The sequence below is a fragment of the Triturus cristatus genome, chromosome 1_1, assembly GCF_964204655.1.
Source record: "Triturus cristatus chromosome 1_1, aTriCri1.1, whole genome shotgun sequence".
Lineage (NCBI taxonomy): Eukaryota > Metazoa > Chordata > Amphibia > Caudata > Salamandridae > Triturus > Triturus cristatus.
The window spans coordinates 386,272,468-386,291,166 of record NC_140579.1 but is presented as its reverse complement, the minus strand read 5'-3'; positions in this window follow the sequence as shown (position 1 = coordinate 386,291,166).

Below are 18,699 nucleotides of genomic sequence, written 5' to 3'. Positions count from 1 at the left end.
CTCGGCGGACCCCACCGACCTCAAAAACTGCACACCCATCTCCCTGCTCCCGTTCCCAGCGAAAATCATCGAGAAAGTCATCAACAGCCAACTCGCCACATTCATCGAAGAGCACAACATCCTCGGCTCCTCCCAATCCGACTTTAGAAAAAACTACAGTACGGAAACCGCCCTCCTCGCTGCAACAGACATTCGCACCCTACTGGACAATGGAGAAACAGCAGCTTTCATCCTCCTCCACCTCTCAGCGGCGTTTGACAGTGTCTCTCACCGCACCCTAATACGCAAACTCTACGACAAGGGGATCCAAGACAAGGCCCTCAACTGTATCTGCTCCTTCCTCTCCGGCAGAACGCAGCGAGTCAGACTCCCCCCTTTCCTCTCCGACTCTACACCTACCACCTGCAGAGTCACCCAGGGGTCCTCCATCAGCCCTACACTCTTCAACGTCTACATGGCTCTGCTCGCCCCCATCGTCACAACCTACGGACCCAACATTGTGTCATACGCAGACGACACCCAACTCATCCTCTCCAACGAACCCAATACCGCCAGACAATTTTCGAGAAGGCATGGAAGCCGTCGCCAAATGGAGGAAAAACAGCTGCCTACAACTAAACACCAACACTCATCATGGACCCAAACCCCGACGCATGGAACGACACCTGGTGGCCCCCTGTCCTCGGAAGCCCGCCCACCCCCACGGACAATGCACGCAACCTGGGAATCATCCTGGACTCCAAGCTCAAAATGGACCGCCAGATCAACTCCGTCTCGTCCTCCTGCTTCCACACCCTCTGCCTCCTACGTAAGACCTTCAAATGGATCCCCCTCGAACACAGAAAGACAGTCACTCACGCCCTGGTCACCAGCAGACTCGACTATGGCAAAGCGCTCTCTATGCCGGAATAAACAAAAACCTCACCCGCAAGCTACAGAACATCCAGAACGCCACCGCAAGACTGGTCCTCGACCTGCCAAGACACTGCCACATCTCCCAGCACCTGCGCTCACTCCACTGACTCCCCATTGAAGCTAGAGTCACCTTCAAGATGCTCACCCATGCCCACAAGGCCCTCCACGACACCGGACTAGCATACCTGAAAGGCCAACTCAAATTCCACGCACCCCAGAGGACCCTATGATCTGCCCAGCTCTCCTATGCTGTGGTCCCCCTGAAGACCAGATCGGGAGGACGCTCCTTCTACTTTCTCGCGGCCCGAGCCTGGAACACCCTGCCGCCCCACCTCAGACAAACAACATAGCTCCCCATCTTCGCAAGAAACCTCAAAACCTGGCTCTTCGACATACCCCCCCTTGATAGACTGGAGCCTGCTAAACCCCCCCCCCCCATCGCTTTGAGACCCTTATGGGTGAGTAGTTGCGCTTAACAAACGCCTGATTGATTGATTGATAGCATGTATACAAGATCATGTGTCTTTCCATCTGGTGACCAGGTACTTCTGATATATCTACTGATTCTAGTGTGAAGAATATATAGTGAATTGGAAACCCCCTGCTCCCTGACAAAAGTTTTGTGATCCATTAGCATATTGTCTACCAACACCATCCCAACCATGATAACTCCCCCGCCTGACCATGTGGTCAGACATTTGGTATTGACTATTCTGGACAGCGTAGGGATCCCTATCATTGGGATGTTAGGGGCATAGGGGAGCAGGTCCTTAGTATATAGCTTTCTTCCAGCCACCTTTAGCAGTGGCGGTGCTGTCCGCAGGGGCCCGCCCCTTCTCAACAGCAAAGTGTGGAGCGCACCTCTCTCCCATGTTTTCTGTGACATCCCTATTTCCTATAAGTGTTGTCCTGCTATCCAGTATGAGAGCCACTGGAGTTGATTCGCATAGCAGTATGCCTTGAAGTCTGGGACAACCAGCCACTCCCGTTCCATCCCCCCCCCCCGATCTGTGCTCAGCGGAAATTTCGCAAGTCCCACTCTTCTACTCTCCCCACCCCATATTAACTTCAATAGGAGCGTGTTTAGTGATGTAAAGATGTGCAACTGGATTATTATCTGTAAATTAATGAAGAAGTAAAGCCATCTAGGTAGCATAACCATTTTAGAAATAGCCACCCGCCACCGACAGTGGCAGTGAGGTCCAGAAAGCTATCTGGGTTTTTAGCGCCTTGATAGGATGGCCCAGGTTGCCGTCTAATAAATCCTGTGGCTCTCTGTATATTTGTATGCTTAGGTACTTAAAGGTGGCGGGCGCAATGAGAAATGTCCAGTGGCCAAAGTGGATGGGTTCCAACTGTGCGATGTCCTTAAAATAATGAGCATACGATTTTGACTCGTTTATGGTTAGGCCTGAGAGTGCTTGAAATTGTTGAAACACCGTAGGTAGGGGCTCAGTGGCCCCTTGAAGGTTATTAAGGTTTAGTGTTATGTCATCTGCGTAAGCGGAGAAAACATGAGTGGTGTCCCCAGTTTTAATACCTCTATCTACCGCACGCATCTTAATGGCCAATGGTTCTAGCGCTAACACGAACACGGAGGATAGAGGGCATCCATTCCTCTAGCCGCCAAATAGGGCTGTGAGATGTGGGCCCCTGTGAGAGCTCGTGCCGTGGGATCCATGTATAATAATCTTACCCAATTAATATACTCGTCTGGTATCCCAAATTGCAGGAGGGCTCGTAACATGCAGCTCCAGTGTAGCATATCAAATGCCTGTCTCCGGTCTAGTGAGATACAGCCTGCCGTGACGCCGTCCGCCGGTGCACTGGTTAGTACCTGGTGCAAGCGTCTGGTATTGAGGGAGGTAGTCCTGCCCGGGACAAAACCACACTAACCAGTTGTGGTAAGTAGTGAAGTTGTCTATGGGCCAAAATTCTACTTAAGATTTTATAATCAGTATTTAATAATGAAAGGGGACGATATGCCGACATGTCTGTGGGGTCTCTGCCAGGCTTCGGAAGGGATGCAACCAATGCCTGCCTTGTAGTGGGGGGGAGGAATCCTGTCTCTAGTGCTGCTTGATATACTTTTTCTAGATTGGGGACCAGTTGTGATGAAAAATGCCTCATAAAACTCTACAGGTAGGCCATCAAGCCCCGGGTTTTGTTACGTGGGAGGTCTTTTATTGCCGGTTGCATTTCAGTTTTTGTTATGGGCGCTGCTAGGCCTTTTTTCTGTGCCTCTAAAAGCTAGGGCCATCTCAGACCGTTGAGGAAGAGTTTATATGCTCTTCCTCCTGGAGCTCCGATGGGGCTGCGTACATAATATTTCCTAAAAGCCGCATAAATGTCTAACTGCGTGTTAACTATAGTTCCCCTTAACGTTTTGACCTCGTGAATTGGGGCAGTGGCCGGTGTTTCCCGTATAATCCTCGCTAGTAGGGCACCCGCCCTATCTGCTTATGCTTGTTGTTCTTGTGTGTAAGTGCGGTAGTCAAAGGTTCATAACTGTTCGAGGAGTTCGGCATGCCTTATATGCACTTTTTGCAGAGCAGCCTTCTTCGTGTCATCCGTCACGGCAGTCTGTTCTAGCCCATCCAATCGGTCTTCTGACTCCCGTAACACACTATCTAGTGTAACGTGGGCTCCCACTTTGGTACTGATGGCCACTCCACGGATGACCGTCTTGAAGGTCTCCCACTCCACCTGTCTTGAGCTTGCGGTGTCTGTATTTTCTGTAAAGTAATTATGTGGCGGTGGAGAGGGTGGTGCGGAATACAGGGTCCTCTGAAGTTATGGGCTGCATTCTCCATGTTGGGACTGGTGTGGGGATTCGCCCCTATGTAAACACCATTTCCAGGGGATTGTGATCTTACAGCGTTTTCCCCAGATAAGCAGTGTGCGTGATGTGAGCAGTCTGGGGCAGAGAACAGAACACCCTGTCAATTTGTGTGTGTTACATGTGCAGTGGAGAATAACACGAGTATTCCCTGCTTGTCGGATTGCGTACCTGCTAGGCGTCGCCCAGTGTCCATCCCTCCGCCCATCCCCGCAAAGCCTCTGCTTGCTTCACACTGCTGGCCCTTAGTTATGGTGGATGTGAGCAATCTAAGCCTATGCTCAGGACAGTGTTAAAGACTCCTCCTATGATCCAGGAATATCCCTCCCATTTCGCTAGTACCGTGTTGAGGGACCCCAGAAACGTATCCTGTTCTGCATTAGGGGCATATATACTACCAAGCACTAGGTGTTCCTCATCCAGTGTGCCGCGGAGCAGTACATACCTACCGTTAACATAACATTACATGTGTATTTGTAAAGCTCACATTCACCTCTACGGGTATCTTTGTGCTGAATAACAGATGTTTGTTGTTACCCAACTCACTGGCACTCATTTTATCGACCTCAGTTGGATGAAAGGCTGAGTGGGCCCTCCGGGATTTGAACCTGTGACCATGAGGTCAAACAGGCCCGTGCAGTAGACACATTATTCCACTGAGCCACCAGACCAGACCCATCGATCCTCTGTTCCAGGACCACAAAAGGGGTGCCGCTCCGAACCCATATAGCTGCCCCTCTCGCAAATGCGGAGTATGATGTACAGACCAGCTGTCCTTCCATTTTTTCCTTAACTTAATGGCCTCAGTGTGGGTTAGATGTGTTTCTTGCATTCACATGATGTGAGTCTTTCTCCTATTCAGCTGGGCATAAACCCTATGTCTCTTATGCACAGAACCCAACACCCTAACATTGCAGGTCATGACTTTGTAGTTCCCCTTCGTAGTCATGAAGTGATGAGTAACGCTGTGTCATACTTATCACCGCAAGGCCCTGAGTAGCTATTATGGAATATTCAGTGAGTAAGTCTATCTGAGCGTTATAGAATTATTTGCTCCGGGGAAGGGCTTGGCGAGGCGGTGTACTACGGTGGGTCTTGTCGCGCCCAGCCTTCAAAGTGTTGCGCGGGTTCTGTTTTGTGGCTTTAGATGAGTTATGTGATGGGCACTGTGACAACGTAACCTCCATCCATTCCGCAGCCTCTTCCGAACTGTCGAAAAAATTGGATTTCTGATCATGGATTACGTTTAATCTGGCTGGGAACAGGAGAGCGTATTTCAAATTGTGGCCTCTAAACTGCTTTTTATCTTCCTGGAACGATGCTCTCAGCCGTTGCACTGCTAACGTAAAATCCGGGTATAGTGAGCTTCTCTTGTTCTCGAATTGAATCAGGGCTTTTTTTCTGGTGGCGAGTAGTAAGGTGTCCCGATCCTTGAAGTTTAGGATGAGTGCTATTATCCGCCTAGGCGGTGAGCCAGGGGGTGGAGGTTGCGACTGTAGCCTGTGCGCTTTTTCCACACTAAAGAATTCGGTGAGGCCCTCTGGCATGATCATGTCACACAACCATTGCTCTACATATTGGGTGGGATTCGACCCCTCGCTGCGCTCCGGTATGCACACTATTCGTAGTGTGTATACCGGAGCTCTGTCCTGCAGCCACGAGAGCTAGTGTTGTAATTGTTCAATTTGCGCTGAATGAGATTTTTGCTGTGGCAAAATCTCCCCCATGTGCATTTTATTGGTTTTAACAGTTTCTGCCAGTTTACTATGGTCGGCTTTTAAAAGCGTGAAGCCTGTGGTGAGAGCACTCACTTACTGCTCAAGTCACGTGCTTCCTGCAGTATTAAATGCAGCTTATCTACGTGGCCTTCCATGGCTTTCGGTGGAACGCGGTCTGGGGCATTAGCTGAGTCATCCTGATCAGTGTGCGTGGGTCCTCTTGAAGCAAGAGGCTCAGGTTGCTTTCCCCTGGTGCGCCCCATTTCGTGCCGTGGACGTACTTTGCGTAGTGTTGGGTTATCAGTTTGTGGTGCTCTCGCCGTGTATAATCATCCCAGTCTCTCAGTGCCAGATCAGGACCCAAGCCAACGCCCCACAGCAGGCTCCACACATGCAGTCCGACCCTGCACACAATCACAAACCCCTGCCAGGTGTACTAGCCCGGTTGTGTCCCCAATGGGCTGTATGATGGTGAATCAATTGGCAGCTATCAGATACCCAGCTCGTTTCAGTTCAGTACTGGGGGTCTTGTTCGGCCTAGCTGGGCCTCATGGGGTACTGTGCTCATGGTTCGTCGCAGCTCAAGTATAATGGGCCGTGAGTCTGCTGCTCTCCTTCAGGGCATCAACGCGGGCCTCAGAGTGTTTTCCGTTATCTTGCTCCTCCTGCCCCAGATCAGTGCCCGCTCCGTCCGTGTCTATAGCACCGGTTTCCCAGCGTGCCCTCCTATTGTGATCGGAGCAGCTCCGCGTCCCCGGAGCTACTTGGTGCAGGCCGTCTGTTTTCGTGGTCGGGGATCAAGCAGTGGCCATCTTTGTCTTTACTTTCGTCTGAGCAGGGCGGCCCGGTCCCGCAGCCTCACTTCCCTGTCTCGATCAGCGGCTTTTGACAGGGCCCCCCAGCTGCCGACGGTTCCTTACAGCAATGTGCACCGTCGGATCAGCAGCCTCAGCTGTGCCCGCTCCAGTCTATCGCTTCCTCTCTGCATACCAGCATCCTTTCGGTTCACTCATGATTCGGGCCGCCTCATCAGCGTCCCTCAGTATATCTTCCGTTTGGTGTCAGCAACGTTCTTCTTTTGCCCCACTACATCAGGGACATCTTAAGGATTTTGGGGGCCCTGGGCCAAACGTATTTTGGGGGCCCCTGTTGAGAACAGCTTTGAATTTATGATCCAATTTGAGCCCCTGTTTCCCACGCAGTTTCTGCTTCCTCAGCTGCGTTAGCGATCCAGTTTGCATCATAGGCATTAGCCTATATATTCCATATGTAAACGGACGCGCGCAGTTGACAGCAGTAAGATTTAGTGTTTCCTGCCCTGCTATATTAATACTTTTTAAATTGTATATGTGTGGCTGAATTACTCTGTGCTTTTTAACAATTTCTCCTACCTACGCACACTTGCACTTTTCTTGATTCTGCTTGCCTACAAATCCTTAGCTGCTTTGATTTGCATCTTGCTTTTCCTCCAGTCCTGGTCCACAGAGGCTGATTCTCCGATTGTGCGGAGGGCTGGGGCTCCTATCGGGCTCCTCACTTCTGGCAACGTAGTTTCCACTTCCTCAGTTGCGTTAGCGATCCAGTTTGCATCATATGCATTAGCCAATATATTCCCGATGCAAACGAACAAACGCAGCGAGCACGCCAAAGGCAAGCCTGTCTGTGCTGTGAGGTGTCCCGGAGGCGTCCAGCGCCGGCCATGCTGCCCATTTCCCCTCCGGTGAGTTTTTTCCACTATATTACAATAGAAAAAACTGCTTAGCCTTAGGCGGCTACCATTATGTCAGTGTACAGTGGCTGATCTGAGCTTGGAGGTAGACTTTCGATGCAATAAGTGCAACTGGTCACTCCTCCAGCCCAGGAATCTCGCACCCAAGATCCTCCCACGCAACAATAAGTGTAAAAACAATAAGAAAATAGAGGACTTAAAGGCCACCCTTTTAAATTGTCACTCTATGCAAAAGCTTGAACCACACATTTAAGGCCTACTGTTAGACGAACAGCCTAATTTTTTATTTCTCACTGAGACCTGGCTGTCTGAAGCCTCTAACCCTACTATCACCTCGGCCATCCCTACGGGTTATAAAATCCTTAGGAGAGATTGGGAAGGGGGGTGGTGTCGCCAAAATATACAATCAAAAACTAGACTGCTCTCCCATCCCGATGGAAAACATCGAGAGCGCAGAGTCCTTGGGCTTCCGCCGTACCTTATCCCCCCATCAAAGCACTGCTGTTTTTCTGATTTACAGACCTCCCAGCACAATTGGAAATTATATTACTACGCTTAATACAGCCACCACCTCCCTGGCTTTAAAATATAACAACTGACTTCTTCTGGGAGATTTCAATATACATATGGACAATGGAAAAGACCCTCAAACAATTTCCTTGTTGGACACGCTGCAGGCCTGCAACACGTTTCCATCTATTTCTTCGGCCACCCATGAGAAGGGCCATACTCTAGACCAAATCTTTCACAACTTTGACATATCAGTAAGCTTACTTCTTCCCATTATCTGGTCTGACCACCTCCTATTAAAATTCGTCATTCCCAACTCTGCCACAGCCCTCGGGCTAACACAGAGGAGAGGGACCCTAATTACAGGACGTTCCATAAAATATCCATCCCGATTTTAGCTGATGACCTCGGTCATTCCTCACCGGAGCTGTCTGGCTGCCCCGACTCGGACACCCTCTCAATAGATTCATGGCTCCGAACCAACATTGATGCAGTGGTATCAGTTGTTTCCTGCTCCTCAAAAAGTTCGGCCCCACCAGCTCCATGGTTTAATGATTCCCTCAGATCTAGCAAAAGAAATTGTAGAAAAATGGAACGGAAATGGCGTAAATCCTATCCACCTGAGGACAGGAAGGTGTATAAAGACAACTTAAAAGCTCATTACATTCTCGTGAAGGCAGCCAAGAAAAACGTCTTTCAAACCAAGATAGAAATTGCCCAAAATAAGAGTAAGGAAATCTTTAGTATAGTTAAATCCTTTAATGCCCGAAAGCCGGCACAAAGGAAGGGCCATGCACGGAAGAATGGTCTAAGCAAATAGCTCAATTCGTCCACAAAATGATCTCCGTTATCCAACATGACTTCACTAACCGCTCAGAGGAAGAACTGGCCTTCTACCTTGGTTCTAATAGCATATTTCACCTCTTGGATCCTCCATCTTCACTAGCTTTCCCTGAGTTTCAGCTTGAAGAGTCACTGACCCTTCTCCAAAGCATTAAGTCTGGCTCTCCTACCGACCCATGTCCAGCGAATATCCTGAACCTATTAGCTCCCACCATAAACCCCACGGTAAACCAGATCTTTAATGCTTACCTCGCCTCAGGCAACATTCCGAAATTATGGAACAATGCGAAGATTCTTCCACTGATAAAAAAGGCTAAGGCCAAACCGACGGACCCTTCCAACTACACGGCAATCTCCCTTCTTCCGGCCCTCTCCAAAGTACTAGAGAAGCATGTAAACCAGGCTCTCAAAAAATACATTGAAGATGGGAAGCTCCTTCATGAGTCCCAATCCGGTTTTAGGGCTAACTATAGTACGGAGACCGCTCTGCTGGAAGTGACTGAGTTTCTCAAGGGTAAGCTGGACCAGGGAGGCAAGGCTGTTCTGATACTGCTCGATCTGTCGGCGGCCTTCAATACGGTCCCATATGAGAGGCTCCTGGAGAGACTTGCTAACATCGGCCTGGGGGGACCACCTTAACATGGATGTCATCTTTCTTGGCAAATAGATGTCGGGACATCTGGCTCCCCCCTTTCTCATCCCCGGTTCCGGCCATGAATGCATGTGTCCTTCACGGCTCCATTCTCAGTCCTACCCTTTTTAATATATATCTATCCCCCCTTGCATTTCTGATAGAGGAAGAGGGCGCTAAAATTGTTTCCTATGCTGATGACACTCAGCTGATTTTTACGTGTGAAAATGGAACTGACTTTGACGGGGCAATGATTAGGTCTTGCCTCACAAAGGTTTTTAACTGGCTTATGATCAATCAGTGGATGAAGTTATTTTCTTTGGTAATCCAGAAACACCTGACTGGAGCTCTTGGTGGCCATAAGATCTGCCGCCCCTGCCCGCGGAAAAGGAGAAAATAAAAAACGTAGGAAATGTCATAGACAAGACACTCTCCATGTGCTTTCAAATCTAAAATCTAACTGCCGTTTGCTTTGGCATACTCCGGATGCTAAAATAATTCCTGCCACTGTTACTGCTTGAGAGCAGAAAGATCGTGCTGCAGGCTCTGGCGACATCAAAGCTTGACTATGTCAACAGCTTGTACCTCAGTCTTCCCAAATTCCTTATCCAGCGCCTACAAGTGGTACAAAACGCGGCGGCCAGAGCCTTCCTGAGACCTAAACCCAGATCTAGTATGACCCCTATTCTTAAGTCTCTACACTGGCTCCACATAAAAGAACGGATCGACTTCAAAGCGATGACCATCTTCTTTAAAGCTTTCCCTGGCTCAGGAGCCGCCTATCTAAATAAGCACGTTAATGGCTACACAACATCTAGACCCCTAAGATCTTCCAATGCCAACCTGGCCATCGTGCCTAAAATATGCCGTGCCCGCACTGGAGGCAGATCCCTCGGCTTTCTAGGCGCAAAATTGTGGAATAGCCTCCCTGAGGCTCTGAGACTAACCACAGACCTACTCTTTCAGGAAAAACCTGGCTTTTTAATAACTGATGGGTCTTTTACGCGCATTTTCCTCCCGCTGTCAAGCGCCAGGACACTCTAGTCTGAGTAGCTGCACGATTTATTAAATACACTATTTCATTTCATTAGGGCCCTGACAGTGCAAAGGAACACATGTTCAAATTCTAAGGGCCCTATTTATGAGGCCTTGCTTCACTTTTATGCTGCGGGTGCGTCACTTTTTGCGACGTACCGGCAGCGTAAAAAATGTGCCATGTTGCCCCCTATTTACAAAGTGGCGCATCTAGGCAGATGCATCACTTTTTAAACCCCTGCACCACATTATACCTGCTCCAGGTATAATGTATGCAGGGTGGGTGTTGCCCCGCAAAAAGCTTTGTAGAAGTGGCGCATTGAAATCTATGAGAACTCAGTGCGCCACTTCTAGGACGCCATTGCGTCAATATCTTACACCTACCTCACAGCAGGTGTAAGATTGATGCAGGCAAGCCCCATGTGAAAGGACACATTGCTGGAGTTGCGTCTATATCAGACATACCCCAGCAATGCATCACTTTTGCGCCTACAGATATGTCAGAAATACTGACGTATCTGTAACATGATGCATCATACAGTAAATATGACGCATCCATCATGCGATGCATCACTTCACATAAATAAGGCCCTAAATGTGTTTACATCTAATGTTCAGGGATAGTTATGTGTGTTTTCAATATTGTAACACAGCTGCAGCTCACCAATATTACTGCAAATAATTTCTGTGATGCCCTCCCATTTCTTATATGTTAGGCCTTGTTTTGATCTAAAATAAACTTTTTTATGTATATTGCATGAAACAAGCACAACATTTCTCAGCAAAATGGCTGTACTAGACTTTCACACATCAAATACATAAAAAATAAATTAAAGGAAAACCGTATTTAAAACAATCTGTTTAAGCAATATTCAAGGTCATTAGGGCAAAACTCTGGAGAACAGAGCTGACTTTGTCAGGGGGCCCCCTGAAAGGCTGGGGCCCTGGGCCAGAGCCCACTTTGCCCATGCATTAAAACGTCTGTGCACTACATCGCACTGGTGTATCGGGAGCTCACCAGGCAGTTTAGGGTATCTGATGCCCAAGCAATAGCGCAGTTTTTAACAGGATTCAGGGCCCGTTCCGGAGCTCGGTAGAACACATCCGCCATGTTTGGCGGTTAGCCACACAACCCTGTTTGTTGCAGTACTTGATGTCATCATCCACTTAACCATCACAGGATCCTCAGGCACCACCACCAAGCCTCCCAGCTCCTCACCTCATTTGGAACAGAGTGAACTAATGGACAGACACCCTCAACACCACCAATCCCGACTCTGCAACCAACTTTGAACAGGCCGTCAAGAACTTCTCCACCTGGATCACCAACTACACTAACAAAGGTGTCCCAATCAAGCCCTCCAACCCAGGAGATCCATCAAACTAGCCAGCTGGTGTATTCCAGAACTCCGCCATGAAACGCAACTGCAAGCCTCTAGAAAGGAGATGGCACACCAACAAGGATCCCACAGACTGAGCCACCTTTAAGACAGCTCTCAACAAATACCACCAACACCTGAAACACACGAAAAGGTGTGCCTTGGTCGACCGTTTCGAAGCCACCTCCAACCACAGCAAGGAACTATTCAACATCGTCGGAGTTCTGCAGCCCATCAGCCATCGAAAACATGATCACCTCTTCCCAGGAACTCTGCAACACCCTGACGACTGCTTTCATGACAAGATATCCACCATCTACAAAAACTTCAAACCCCAACCCACTGACCTCTACAGCCTCTAATCAACCCCCCACCCCCACTGAGGCCAACTCCAACCACCCGCTCACCGCATGGTGTGATGCTATGTGGAAAGTTACATTGACCATCAACTCCATTTTGTATAACTGACTTTGTTTTCTGTACTGTCACGCAGTTGCAGGGTGCGGAGGGGATGTTTTCGCTCTTTACATGTTTTTGCTCTTCACTGTGCAGAGTAAGCTAGAACATATTGTGTGGGATGCACACTTGATGCTGTTCACAAGGTTAAGATTGTTTTTGCAACAGATATGTGCTGAATGTACATTCTGCCTTGAAGCAAACACAAGGGCCTGGCCTGCTTCTGTAAGTGACCTTGACACAGACCGATACAAGTATAAATGAGGTAGTAGTGTTCCCCAAAATGGGTGAAGAACCGCACATCAATGGAACCAAGTTAATGAGAACAGTAAAGCAGTTGTATATTGATGTAGGCAATACAGTATTAATGCGGCGGGGTGCTAGTAAAGCTATAGCACTTACTACCCAAAAGTGCTGTTGGCAAGTCGATAGGTCGACTAGTCCGTACAATTGTTTAAGAAAGAATCCGCTTTGAAGCACACCCTTAATGTGAAGTAAGGCTAAGAGTCTATCAAATAAATCTAAGGACCATTTCCTTAAGACGAATGTACAGGTTGTTATAGTCTCTGGAAGATTCACAAATAGAAATGACCGAACAGGATGCAGAAGTTGGCAAGGTTTTCCAAAAATTCTTCTTTATTGATTGTGGACCAGTTTTCAGACAAACGTCCAATATCCAAGGCAGCCAACACGTGTTTCGTCTGTACTTATATATGTACACTGACTTTTTCAAGGCTCAAATTGTAGTCGGATAGTCCACAAATCCAGTTCATTAGTCCACGTAAGGCATCTAATCAAAAGACCAACTCCGTGGTCCAGTGAATGGTAATACGCATGGATTCTAGTAAAAGCGTGATGAAATTAGCAAGATAATACTTGAGTTGGTCTGAGGGTGTATGATAACCAGTCCATACACTTTAAAGGGAAAACACCGCAATAAGGTGTCAGTTGGTACAGAAACCAAAAATAACTTTGAGTCGTTGTAGCAATAAGTAGAATCCAATCCAAAATGTAACAGGTGTACAGCACACCGCAATCCGGTGTGGGATAGTTGAGAAACCGGATAATAGTGATCCGTCTAAGCACCAAGCGTCTGGTAACGCTGAAAAGAAGTCACGCAGACCGATACAGCCAGCCTTGTTTTTGCAACAGAAGGAGGGGGAGAGGTTTCTAGAAATCTCTTCTTGGGTTAAATAAAAGACTGGAAAACTTGACTCTCAGACAAGAGGTTGCTGTGGATCAGACAAGTTGCAGCAGGGAATATTTGGTGGTCCAGATCGAGACTTCTGACTGATGGTAAAGGGCTCCACAGTCGTGCTGGCCATTATGTTGAAAGACACTATTGATGATGTATTCCTATTACTCACTTTGTGTTTATATGCTATGTTTCATTACTTAATGTGTATATTTAATTTTTTTCTGCTGTGTATACATGCTCTTTATATTTGACTTTTTTCATTTGACAGCTGGGAAAGTGCATTGCTTAGTATAGTTTGTCTTCCTTCAAAAAGTGCTGTAATAATAAACACACGTTTTATTTTAGAATCAATCATTATTTTTATTACGTGATACTCATCCAAAGTACACAGCTCAACTGCCTACAACCATCGGCCGGCAGAGCGAAACGGAATGGTCAGTACACAGCGCACAGGTCTACAGCCCGGAGGGCGACCCTGCAAGAAGATGGTTTAGTATAGAACAGACCTGCAGGGCAACCGCTCATGTATCACTTTTATAAAAATTGAAAACAAAACAAATAGACAAACCCCCAACCCTCAACCCCCCCCCCAAAATCCCCACCCTCCGCATCAGTCTCGAACCTCCAAGCCTAAACCCCCCGAGGCCAACAGTCCTAATCAGAGATGTGTCAAACTGCCCCAATGGCCCCTGCCGGTTCCAAAGGGATAAGATGAAGAATTTGTAAATATTTTGGGCATGTGACTTCCCTCAATTCCTTTGACAGAAGCTGCAAGAAAGGACTCCAGAGCGTAACATATTCTGACCCCTTCCCATCAATGCTGAGCGATAGGCGCTCCATCGTGAGAAGGTGCCAGAGCCTCCGTATCCAGTCCCTCGGGTCCGGTGCAGCCGGAGAGCCCCACTGTGCCAGAAGAACCTGCCGCGCCGCAAGCAACGCTAACGCAAGTTGTCTGCCTCTCAGCGAGCGCAAGGGAAAGGACCTGGGGTGAGGAAAACCCAACAGCGTGTATGCAGGATCCCGGGGGAACGTGATGGAACGCCTCATCAAGATCATCCAGAATCGCCGCCCAATACCGCACCAGCTTCGGGCAGCGCCACAGCAAATGGACTAGGGTGCCAGGATGACCACACCCCCGCCAGCAGAGGCCGGACTTAGTAGTATCCCAAGACTGAATGCGCGCCGGAGTATAGTACCAGTATGCCGCAACCTTATAAGCAGATTCCGCGCCCGCCATGTCAGACGCTGTATGATGGGCGCGGTAGAAAATATGCTCCCATTCCTTGCGCGTTAAAGGGCACCCCAACTCAGTCTCCCACCTAACCTGCACCTTCGACCGCTGCTGCTTAGGACGCGCCATTATCATTGCGTACAACTCCGATATGAGTTTCCAGTCATCTTTCTTACAAACCAACCAGCGCTCAAAAGTGGTCAGGGGATGCGACATCAAGGTGAAATTAGAAGGTTGAGTCCCCCAGTGTGCTAGTTGCAAGTAATGGAAGGTGTCAGACTTCGGCAAGTCAAAATAGTCTTTGCACAGTTGGGCGAAGGGGATCATGCCGTCCGATTCAAAGAGGGAGCCCACTCTCTTACACCCCTCCTCCCTCTATCACTGAAAGACAGGAGACGCACATCCTAGCGGAAAGGGTTGTCCACGATAGGGGTCATAGGGGATGGAAACGTGGTCCAACCCCTAGGGCCAGCCAACTGATCCCACGCTTTGAGAGTCGGGGAGGTCACTGGTGATGAGTAGAGGCCCGATGCCCTATGCTTCAGTGGAAGCCACAGTTCACGCCATATATTACACCCAGCAACCGTCTGGTCCATAAAATTCCAGTGTTTGCTGGACAGCAGCCGATTCCACTCCGTGATATAGCGCTGGCAAGATGCTTGGTAATACGCACTCAATAGCGGAAAGCCCAGCCCCCCCGTGGCCTTCGGTGAGGTAACAAGGGATAAAGCGAGCCTCGGTCTCTTATTATTCCTCAAAAACTTATTAAGAAGCCCCTGCAGCTTCCGGAGAATACCCGGTGGAGGCTGCACAGAGAGCATCTGAAACAAATAAAGGACTCGCGGAAGCACAGTCATTTTTATCGCCGCAAGTCTCCCATACCAGGCCAGATGAAGGCGAGACCAGTCGGATAGCGACCTGGTAGTTTGATCCACCAGCAGGTTGTAGTTGAGGGTGACCGTTTTAGCAATGGAAGAGATCAACCGGATACCCAGATAGGGAATGTCAGAATGCACCCACTGGAAGGCAAAGTCACGCTGCAGGTCACAAACCACTTCCTCAGGAATAGGGAGATTAAGAATCTGCGATTTCGAAAAATTCACTTTAAACCCTGCCACTATTCCAAAATCATGAAGCTCCCTCACCAGATACCGCAGGGTGGTGTGCGGGTGGATAAGTGAAAGAATAACATCGTCCGCATACAGACTGATTTTGTGTATGTCAGCGCCAAACTTAATGCCCTCAACATCCGGATTCGAGCGTATTCGCTGGGCAAAGGGCTCCAGATAGAGCGCGAATAATAGCGGAGACAGGGGGCACCCCTGCCTCGTCCCCCTGGAAATGGGGAAGAGAGAAGACTTACACCCATTCACTCTCACCGATGCCTTAGGGGCTGCGTAAGGACATTGCACCCAATGGATAAAATTCTCACCGAGACCAAAAGCTCGCAAAATGGCAAACGGGTAATCCCACTCCACGCGATCAAAGGCCTTCTCGGCGTCGATGGAAAGCAGACAAGCCTGAGCCCGAGACCGGTGAACCAGATCAATGAGATGGAGAATGCGCTTGGTGTTGTCCCCACCCTGACGTGTAGGAATAAAGCCTGATTGATCCGGGTCTATGATACCATCCATCAGAGGGCTAAGGCGCGCCGCCAGAATACTTGCAAACAACTTTGCGTCTATATTTAAGAGGAAAATTGGCCGATACGAGCCACAATCCCTCGGATCCTTCCCGGGCTTATGGATGACCATAATCGCGGCTTCCGACATGGAGGGTGTTACTTCCCCAGTATCCAGAAAAGAGTTGAAAAGACGCGTTAAAAGCAGAGCCAGCTCAACGCAAAAGGTTTTAACAAACAAGGCGGAAAAGCCATCCGGCCCAGGAGATTTGGCTATCTTGAGACGGGCTATCGCAGATATAACTTCCTCAATGCGGATGGCGGACTCCAACGCATCGGCCCAGGATGCAAACAACGGTGTAATGCGGCAGGATGCGAGATAATCCTCCCTCTCACTGAACCTGACACTTCCCTGCTATACAAGCGCTGATAGAAGTGGCGGAAAGAGTCCACAATAAGGGCGTCCGTGGTATGCTCAACCGCGTGGGAGTCCCTGATGGATTGTATCGCTGTCCGAGGTGCGCTCGCTCGCAACCTATGGGCTAATAGCCGCCCCCCTTTATCCCCACACAGGTAAAATTTATGGCGCAAGCGCAGAAGTGCATGCTCGGCCCTATCGAGGTCTAAATGCTTCAGATTGGGCCGCTTCGTTTCAAGCTCCCTCCACACCCTAGGAGCACCTGTTCTTTTGTGGATAGACTCTAAAGCTCCCACCTCCTTCTCCAGCTCTGCTCATTTAGCCTTACGCAAACGTAAGGCTAAGCGTGATGAATTCTCCTCGCACTACCAGCTTGAGGGCCTCCCAAACAACTGCTAAAGATGTACTCCCTTGGTCATTATCTGCCAGGTAAGCGACGATCGTGTCCCATATACGAGTAACTGCAGATTCCGAGTTTTAGCAAAGAATCGCGCAGACGCCAATCGGGGGTTGGGGGCCTTGTATCATGAGAGTTGAGCTGCACCGATATGAGGGCATGGTCAAAGAGTGAGCGGGGAGGTGATAATCGCATCAGATAAGGAGGGCAAAAGGGATGTGGAGGCGAAGAAATGGTTGAGGCGGGCATAGGTTTTATGCGCTGCGGAATAGTAAGTGTAATCTCGCTCAGTGGGGTGTTGTACGCGCCAGACATCATGTAAACCGCCATCACTCATCCACTGCTTCTCCCCCCTGCGAGATGGCGCCCGTACGATGGGTCCCCTACTCAGACCTATCCATACACGCATCCATTCAGGTCCCCACCCACCAAAATCAGGGCGTCTGGAGAAGCCAAGATCTCAGAAAAGGCCGTTCTCAGGAAGGGTTCCTGACGCTCGTTCGGGGCATACAACGACCCTATAGTGAAATGTGTGTCCCCCCATTGCACACGTATCGCAAGGAATCTCCCCTTAATCTCGGCAACGTGGGAGAGGACTTTACACTGAGCGCGCGTGCTAAAAAGGATTGCAACCCCGCTTTTTAGCTGCGCCTGAAGACCACAACTGTAGAGGGAAGCGCTTGTCTCTCAACCGCTTAGTGTCCTTAGAAAGGAGATGAGTCTCCTGCAGCAGACACACGTCACCCCCGTGCCCTCTAGAAGGGACAGGATAGCAGAGCGCTTAAGAGGACTATTTAAGCCCCTAACATTCAGGCTCACCACCTTTAGGCTCCTACTCATAGACGTCGGGGAGGGAAGAGTCATGACCTAGTCGCAGAACACCAGAGCGATAAGGTGGGCCGTAGGGCAGTGACCCCAGGACATACATCTCCCAAACCCAAGGAAGAACTGATGCGGAGCCCCAAAACATTCCCAAAAACAGCCCCACCCCCCCCAAACCCATAAGACACAGCAAACACGGAAAATACAGATCAAAAAAACGGGACACAGGAGCCCCCTAAAGGGACAACAGTCTGTCACAAAGATCAAACGATGAGGGGAACATGGCACCATGGAAAATGACACCGCTCACTGAAGGCGATATATATCCACCCCCCAAGGGGTAGTTGATGGTAAGAAGCTCAACCAAGGTCCTCTCTCCTCCGGTGCCGAGAAAGAGCCCTCCTGATGCCAGCCATACGTAGCTCATGGAACGCTGTTGTCCGTCACCTGTGTCACTGATGTGACAGACGCCTCCCTCTCCATAAGACTAGTGGACACGTCGGGCCGCGAAGACTGAGGGGATCTCCCAACCCGCTGCCAGCCATTCGAGCGCCTGCACTGCCGCGGGGGAGCGCCAGCCATCCCGGTCGGAGAAGAGGGCCGGTCCAACCCCAGGACTTCATAAGCGGCATCCAAAGAACGAAGCTGTAGGAGTTTGCCCTGATATTTCAAGATAAGACAAAACGGGTGACCCCACGAATAGGGGATGCCTTTGTCACGGAGGTGATTAGTGATGGGCTTAAACTTCCTACGTTTAACCAGGGTGGAAGCAGCTAAGTCCTGAAAGAGTGTTGGCTGGTGGCCCCGAAACTGCACAGGGTTGAGATCACGGGCCTTCCGAAGGATTTGCTCCTTAAGCTGGAAATCGTGCACGCACACCAGAATGTCCGGTGGGGGAGCCTTAGCACCCCTCGGCAAGCCAACCTGGTGCACGCGATCCATCTGAATTGCCTGCTC